Here is an 8,372-nt window from a genome sequence, read left to right on the forward strand (position 1 = left end):
TAGCTCACTCCCTCATCTCTTTCAAGTGTTTGCTTAAATAACACATTCTCAATAATGTTTTCCCTTAACATTCTACTTTTAATTGCAAACCATCTTCCAAATTCTTATCCTTCCCTGCTTCATCACTGTCTATCACACTCCTCATTTTACTTAATCAATTGTTTACCTTTTGTTCCCCTCCCTCCTCAATAGAATGGAAGCAATATGAAGTCATGGCTTTTTGTCTTTTTTTTCCCACTGATGTACTCCCAGTTCCTAGAACAGTGTCTGGCATACAGGAGGTGCTCAATAAATATTTTTTAAATTAATCAGTAAATGAATCTAGAGAGTTAGGCTGGAGCTAAAGCACACCAGCAGGGTTGACATATCCATTAAGTACAACGGGCACTGTGCCTAGGACCTTTAAAGGTCATGAAAATGTTTTAACTTTATTTTAAAATCAGAAGGAAAAAAGGAATATAATAATAATGAACATATAATAATGAATCCAGTCTGAATCATATTAATCTTTATACCAACACAGTCATAAAACAGAATTTTTAGCATATTCTTATGGAGGAAGGCAAAAGTGCCTAGGGCCCATGAAAGTCATGATGTAGTCTTTCACACTAGGTTTTACAAGCTTAGTTAAGGAGTTGAACTTTATCTTATAGAGTAAAGGGGAACCACTGAAGGATTTAAAGAGGATAGCAGAATGATTAGATTTGCATTTTTAAAAGATCTCTTTTATGGGTGTGAAAAGGATAGACTGAAGGAAGGGGACAGAACCACTTAAGAGATCTGTTAGGAAACTACTGTAGCAATCCAGGTGAGAGATGATAACAGCCTGAAATATGATAGAGGCCCTGGGGATGGAGAATAGAAAAAAAATATTTAGAAGGTAGAATTGATAGGGTTTTTCAATGACTTCTTATTATGAATGGAATAAAATCCAAACTCATTACAAGGCCCTGAATGATCTGAGCTCTGCCTTGAACTTCATCTTGCATTGCTCTCCCCGTCACCTACTATGATCCAGCCACAGTGGCCTTCTCTCAATTTCTTAAATGCATAAAGATTTTTCTGGCCTCAGAGCCTTCAGATATGCTTGTTCTCTCTGTGTGTGTCGCTCTTTACTCAACTCTTCTTCTGACTAAAATTTTCTCAAACTTTAGGTCTCAGCCTAAATATCACTTCCTCAGAGAGGCTTTACCTGAGCGCTCACTCCTTTTCCTTCATAACACTTTCCACAATTTGTATGCATCTGTTTGTTAGTTTTATTATATGTATCCCTCAACTAAGAATGTAAGCTTCAAGAGGCAGAGACACACTAGACAAGTGTTTGGCACATAGTAGGCCCCCAAAGAATATGAATGAATGAATGACTTGATAACACTTGGCTTGTTTCCAATTTTTGGCTATTTTGAATAATGCCGCTGCAAAGGTTCTTATACATATTGTAGTTGTTGTTGTGTTTATGTATGCATATCTGACAGGAGAGGAATTGCTAGGTATCAGGGTATGCGTATGTTCAGCTTTAGTAGATACTGCCAGAGCCTTTTCCAAAGTAGTTGTAACATTACAGAAAACAGTCACAAGTTGCCTAAATCTTACTTAGTTTGATGTGAGGTAGATTCCTATTACAGGAACTCAAGAAATAGCAGGGGTATTGCAATGGCATGTTAGAGCTATATGTACTGACTCACTAAAGCCAATCGTGTGCATCTCTTTCAACGTCCGTATTCAATGATGTCACATTGGTAGCTTAAAATTGTCCATGGTGGGAGTATTTTACATCACGGAAATCAGGAAACACTGTAAATCAAAGTTCCCATCTTTCCCCAGACTGTTTATCAGCATATCACTGGACTATTCTAAAGCACACAAACAAAGTTTAAGCAAGTCTATGGCTACTCATAGATATTTAGCCTTGAGTACATCATCTGAGATTCCCAGAAAAGAATGTAGGGAAGAGACATATTCAAATTGTTCTGTTAGTAAAGATGATAATAAGATTAATTAAAAATAGCTAATACTTATTGAGTTTTTACTATGTATCAAGCATTTGACTACGCTTATAAGGATTCCCTCTTTTAATTCTCATATCAATTCTCACAATCCTATGAGGTGAAGTACGCTTTAACTTCTCATTTTGCAAATGAGGAAACTGAGGCAAGTTTTAAAGTTTTGGCCATAGTCCCTAAAGTGGTGAGTGGTCCGTGTGAGTTCACTCCTTCTTTGACTTAAACATTAGATCTTTATAAGCATGTAAACTCCATGAGGGCAGAGACTGTCTTGTTCTCATCTTCATTGCCAGTGTCTAGAAGTGCCTGGTACTAAATCTTTATTGAACAAATAGGTGATAAATGAATGAATGACTGTCTGACTGAATGAATGACTAATACTAGGCCTCTATGCCTCAGGTCTCTAAAGCCTTAACTTATTAACTCAAGAGTTTCCTCTAGTCATTATATTCACTTTTTCTCATCCAATTCTGTCTTGAACGTATTCCAACCAGGCTTTTGTCTCCACCGCTTTACCAAAAGACGTTTGGTCAAGATCGCCAATAACTTTCACACTCCCAAATCTAATGATCAGTTTTTAACTGTTATTGTACTCAAACTGTCTGTCAAGTGCATTTGATACAGTTGAGCATTCATCACATTTTTGGTAAAAATTTTTTTAAAAATATGATTTTTAAATAAATTTCAAACAATTGAAAATGTTTACCTTGAAACTTTTGCTCTCAGTTAAGATGGAGTAAACACGTTCTTCTCTTTATCTCCTACTGAATTCAAATATAAAACAAGGACAGACTGCACAGAGAGCTGTTTGAGAACTCTGAAAAGTAAACATCAGCAGGAGGATCAGCAAAGAAAACCAGAATTCAAAGTACCACTGAACCAGTGGTTAATTTACCCTTCTTTCCCCCTCCAGTATTCCCTGGCCTGAACTGGATGTAACCTGAAACCCAAAAGTGAGCACAGGAGTGAGTGAGGGGGGTAGGCAGAGAGAGCCATGAGAAATCCACTAGTTCTGGCTGGAGGAGAGGAAAAGAGAATTCCTAAAGCTCAAAGAGAGTAAGGGAAAACACCATTTGTTTTTTTCTCTCTCTCTCATTTTTCTCCATTCAGTTGACCTAATCAAGTCAAGCATCTATTAAAAATATCAACATACTCCATAGGATATGAGCAAGACCCAGGGTCTCAATATATTATGCAAAATGTACACAAACCAAATTATTCAGCATATGAAGATCCATGAAAATCTCAATTTACATAGGAAAAGACAATCAACAGATGCTAATGATGAGATGACAAAAGCTTAGACTTATCTAACAAGGACTTTAAATCAGCTATGACAAAAATGCTCAAATAAGCAATCACGAACACTCCTGAATAAAATATTAAAATAAAGTATCAGTAAAGAAATAGAACAGACAAAGAAGAATCAAATTGAAATTTTAGAAATGAAAAATACAATAACCAAAATAATTAAAAACTGACAAAAACCTCACTCTCTGGATTCAATAGCAGAATAGAGATGACAGAGGAAGGAGTCAGTGATCTCGAAGTTAGAGCAGCAGAAATTATCCAATCTGGATAGCAAAAAGAAAAAAGACTGTAAAAATGAACAAATCCTTAGAGACCTGTAGGACTCCAACAAAATGTCTAAATTTCATATAATCAAAGTCTCAGAAGGACTGGAGAAAGATAATGATGCTGAGAGAGTATTCAAAGAAATAATGACTGAAAATGTCCTAAATTTGGCAAATTAACTGACATAAATATACAAATAAAAAGAAGCTGAGTGGATCCCAAACAGTTTAAACTCAAAGAAATCCAAGCCCAGACCCATTATAATCAAACTGCCTAAAACTAAAGACAAAGAACAACTGGAAACTGAAATTAAAAACATAAAAAGCACACTTACAATAGTTCCAAAAAAAGATGAAATACTTAGGTATAAATCTAACAAAACATATATCGAATCTGAATGTTGAAAACTACAAAATGCTCATGAAATAACCCACGAAGACTCAAATAAACGGACATACTGTGTTACATGAATTAGAAGAATCGACATACTAAAGATGTCAATTTTCCTCAGAGATCTATAGACTCACACCATATTAATCAAAATCTCAGCAGAATTTTTTATAGATAGATAAGGTGATACTAAGTAGAACAAGAATAGCTAATACTATTTTGAAAAAAAAATCAAAGTTAGAAGAATCCAATTTTAGGAATACTAAAACGCCAAAGTAATCAAGTCAGTGTGGTATTGGTGAAGGGATAAACACACACAGATCCATGGAACCTAATAAATAGGATGGATATAAACCTACATAAACATGGCCACTTGATTTTTCACAAAGGTGCAAAATCTCACTGGAGAAAGGATAGTCTTTTTAACAAATGTTGTTGGAACTTCTGGTCATCCATATGCATAAAAATGAACCACAACCTAAATCTCACATTTTATACAAAGACTAACACGAAATAGATCACAGATGTAAAAGTAAAGCCTAAAACAAGAAAACTTTTAGGAAAAAAAAATAGGAGAAAATGTTTGTGAGGTGAAACTAGGCAAAGACTTCTCAGAATCCATACCAAAGCACAATCTATACAAGAAAAAAATTGATAAATTGGATTTTATCAAAATTAAAAACTTTCGCTCTGTCAAAGACACTTTAAAGAAAAAAAAAAAAAAGACCAGGTGACAATGGGTAGAAAATATCTGCAAATCACACATCTGATAAAGGACTTGTACCCACAATGCATATTTTTAAAACTCTGAAAGTCAACAATAAGGAAACAACCACATTAAAAGATGGGCAAAGAACTTGAACAGACACTTCACCAAAGAAGTTATGGAAAATAAGCACATGAAAAGACGTATAACATCATTAACTATCAGACGAACGTAAACTAACACTACAATGAGATAGCACTACACATCTATTAGAAATAAAAAGTAGTGATAATACCAAATGCCGGTGAGGATTTGGAGAAATTGATTAGAGGGTTCAGGTGATGACAGCCTGAACTCCGTTATAAAGTTTTCCGTCAGTCCTTCCTCTAATGTTTCACCCACCAATGATCGTTGCCTGATCTGTTACCTCATTAGAGGCTGTAAAATGGTGATGTTCTACATTTATTTCTATATTTCTTCTATAGTTATTAATTGTACTTCTTGTGAAAAGAAGAACTTTCCCTTACCAAAACTATGGCTATTTGGTTGTCCTGAAATAGTTTGTACAGGAAAAGTACAATAAAATACTGAGTTATTTTCTTCTAATTGCTAACTCTCAGAGTAAGAAGTTGATGGCTTATTTACCTCAAATGGTATCCAATGAGGTTTTTGGGGGGAGTGCGGGAGGAAACCTTTATTTCTTTCTCAATATGCTTAATCAACTCACGATTTTTTATATATTCAATGCGTTTCATCACTTGCAGTTAACATTTTTTGATGCTCTTGTGTAGTTTTGACATGATCCAATTATTCTTTGATGGTTTTCTTGCTCACTGACAAAACAATATAAGATAATCTCATCTTATTTATTTCTTATCTCAAACCTGGAATTAGCTATTCCCCCAAGAAGTCCTGATACTTTTTATGTAGAATAGTATTTTGAGACCTTTTGTGCATCATTTTGTATTTTTTTACTGTACACTAATTTAAAGGAAAAAAAATTTGTACTCTCAATATTGATTTAAATTAGTTTTATTATAATATTACTTAAACATAAGCGACAGTAGAGCCATGTATAAATAAATGCCTTAGGCTTACGATGCTTATACACTTATAAAACACAACAACAAACAACCAAACTAATAAATTAACAGCACTAATTTAATGTTATGCATTATATTGTTTTGCTGAAACTAAATTACAGTTCACAACATAAATATGATTCTGCAATAGCATATTGAGTGCAGCTTGTCTTACTATATGCCATGGGCTGACTCACTTCTCCCACCACTTCATTCTAACTACCAAGAAATTGTATTATGTACAGCACACCTGGTATGAGGACTATATAATTTACAAACAAAGTCTAACTGCTTCATTTCAAATCAACCCAAAACAATTAAAGTTTTACTATCTGGTGTCAATATGCTTGTAAATACAAATACACATGTAAGTGTTATAACGTATGACAATGTTCAGTTAGAAGGTAGTCTTCTAGATGACCCAGAATATGCTTATGTTAATTTATTTTAGATTATTTCCTTGGGAGATGGTCAGGTTACAGGTAAAGCAAGAAGGCTACGAGGTTTCATAGAAGAGGCTGAGGTTAAAGGGACTATAGCTGACGACAAACTGTAACTTCAAAGGCATATGAGGAAGAAGAGACGGCAATATACGGTTTCTAAATGTACCACAGCAAAACACTATTAGTTGGCCAAGATTACCAGAGGAAGCAGAGGGAGTGAAATGAGCAAGCTATAAAACAAAGCAAGCTACAAATTGCAAAGAATTTAAAGCACCTAATTAATATTATTGGTCTAGGGGCTAATATGAAACGGTAAAAACACTGAAGCATGAATACAAAAATAACACTACTTAAAATAATAACACAGCCAGCCATCTTTAACATGGTATTCAATTTACTCCTTTAAATAAACATGGACCAAATATCTAAAAGACATATGGGGGATGGTCTTCCACATTGTTGTCCTGCTGGGATGTCCACAAGTGTCCTCCTGTCCTTGCCTGGGACAAGTCATCCTTGACTTCTACTGGGAATTGACAGCAATGTTTAAGCAGGGGCGTGAGATAACCAGGTTTGTTTGTTTTGTTATGCAAGTGATCTCTGTGGTCGTGTAGACTCTACACTGTAGAAGATATGGAGTGGGGTAAAGAAACACTTGTAGCAGAGAAATGGGTCAGGAGGCTATTGCACAGTCCCACCTGTTGGGGGCTTCAACTGAAGTGAAAATGGAGTGGGGAGGCTTGATTTGAGATATTTTTCTGATTTGGTGACCTCTGATTTCAGGATTTGATGGGCAAACGGACACAGAGGAACTAGTTAGGAAGGTGTTGCAGTAATCCAGGTAAGAAGGGACGTGAACCTGAATGAGATAATGATATTAGGAATGGAAAAAGAGGGATGAATTCCACAGATATTAAAGAAGTGGAATTCTCAGAACATTTTTCTTTTTTGGATGATATTAGCCCTGAGATAACTACTGCCAATCCTCCTCTTTTTGCTGAGGAAGACTGGCCTTGAGCTAACATCCATGCCCATTTTCCTCTACTTTATATGTGGGACGCCTACCACAGCATGGCTTTTGCCAAGTGGTGCCATGTCCGCATCCAGTATCCAAACCGGCCAACCCCAGGCCGCCAAAGCGGAACGTGTGAACCTAACCGCTGCGCCACCAGGCCAGCCCCTCTCAGGACATTTTGATGGACAAGATATTTGCAGAAAGAGGGAAGAGCAAGGATCAACTTCAGGTTTTAAAAATTATCTACCACAATGTACCATTCACAAAGGTGACTGATGTAAAAACCCCACACCTTTCTCAGCTTTCTTCCATCAGTGTCCTACTGAAATTGTCGCTGGGAGAAGACTTTTCAAGCAGTATTTTCCAGGGTTTCCAATATAGAGATGTGTCATCTATGGGAATACGCTCATAAAAATACTCTTTTTTCATCTAGGAGGGAAAATAGTGAAATAAATAACACCTACAGGGGTCAGCAAAGTACGGCCCACAGGCCAAATCTGGACGGCTGCCTGTTTTTTTAATGGCCTGCGACTAAGAATGGTTCTTACACTTTTAAATAGTTGAAAATAATTCAAAGAAGAATAATTTTTGTTATTATGTTAAGAGGATATAAAATTCAAATGTGAGTGTCCATAAATAAAGTTCTACTGGAACACAGCCACGTCCATTTGTGTACATACTGTCTATGGCTACTTTGGGGCTACAACTGCAAGCAGTTGTGAATAGTTGTGACAGAGACCTTACAGCCCTCGAAGCCTAAAATATTTACTACCCAGCCCGGTACAGAGAAAGTTCGCCAACTCCTTGTCTACTATGAGCCAGGGACTGTGCTGGGCTTCCACGTCATGTGTCCTCTAATTTTCTCAAAACCTTTAGTATATCAAGTTATAGTATATTAAGTTATAGAGACCTGGAGAAATTATCTAGCTAATCGAGAACAGTCACATGTCTTATTTGTAAAATATTCAAATTATTTAGGCAAAGGTAATGAGTTACCTTCTTTTTTAAAAAACAAAGGACCGTATTCTTTCCCTGCTTAAACACTGCTATTCATTCCAAATGCTTATAGTACTAAAGCTAAATTTTCGGAATCTAAGGCCCTTTGCAAATGCAACCTTCTGGATACATCTCATCACTTTTTCCCACCAGTCACCACCG

At 36.0% G+C, this 8,372-nt stretch overlaps 1 protein-coding gene across 11 annotated transcripts in view; it reads right to left on the reverse strand.

Annotated features, from left to right (window-relative positions):
• SATL1 (spermidine/spermine N1-acetyl transferase like 1) overlaps positions 1 to 8,372 on the reverse strand; it is a 123,142-nt gene that overhangs the window by 114,163 nt on the left and 607 nt on the right. For 2 of the 11 annotated variants that reach the window (XM_070603985.1, XM_070603984.1), the window contains exon 2: positions 2,710 to 2,820. The exons of 7 other annotated variants lie outside the window; for them this stretch is intronic. The gene's annotated coding sequence lies outside the window, so the exon portion shown is untranslated. Of the gene's footprint in view, positions 1 to 2,709; positions 2,821 to 5,319; positions 5,508 to 7,506; positions 7,644 to 8,372 lie in introns of those variants that run through there. 2 more of the 11 variants (XM_070603988.1, XM_070603986.1) reach the window with 2 other exon arrangements.

Source organism: Equus przewalskii, chromosome X (genome assembly GCF_037783145.1).
Source record: "Equus przewalskii isolate Varuska chromosome X, EquPr2, whole genome shotgun sequence".
Lineage (NCBI taxonomy): Eukaryota > Metazoa > Chordata > Mammalia > Perissodactyla > Equidae > Equus > Equus przewalskii.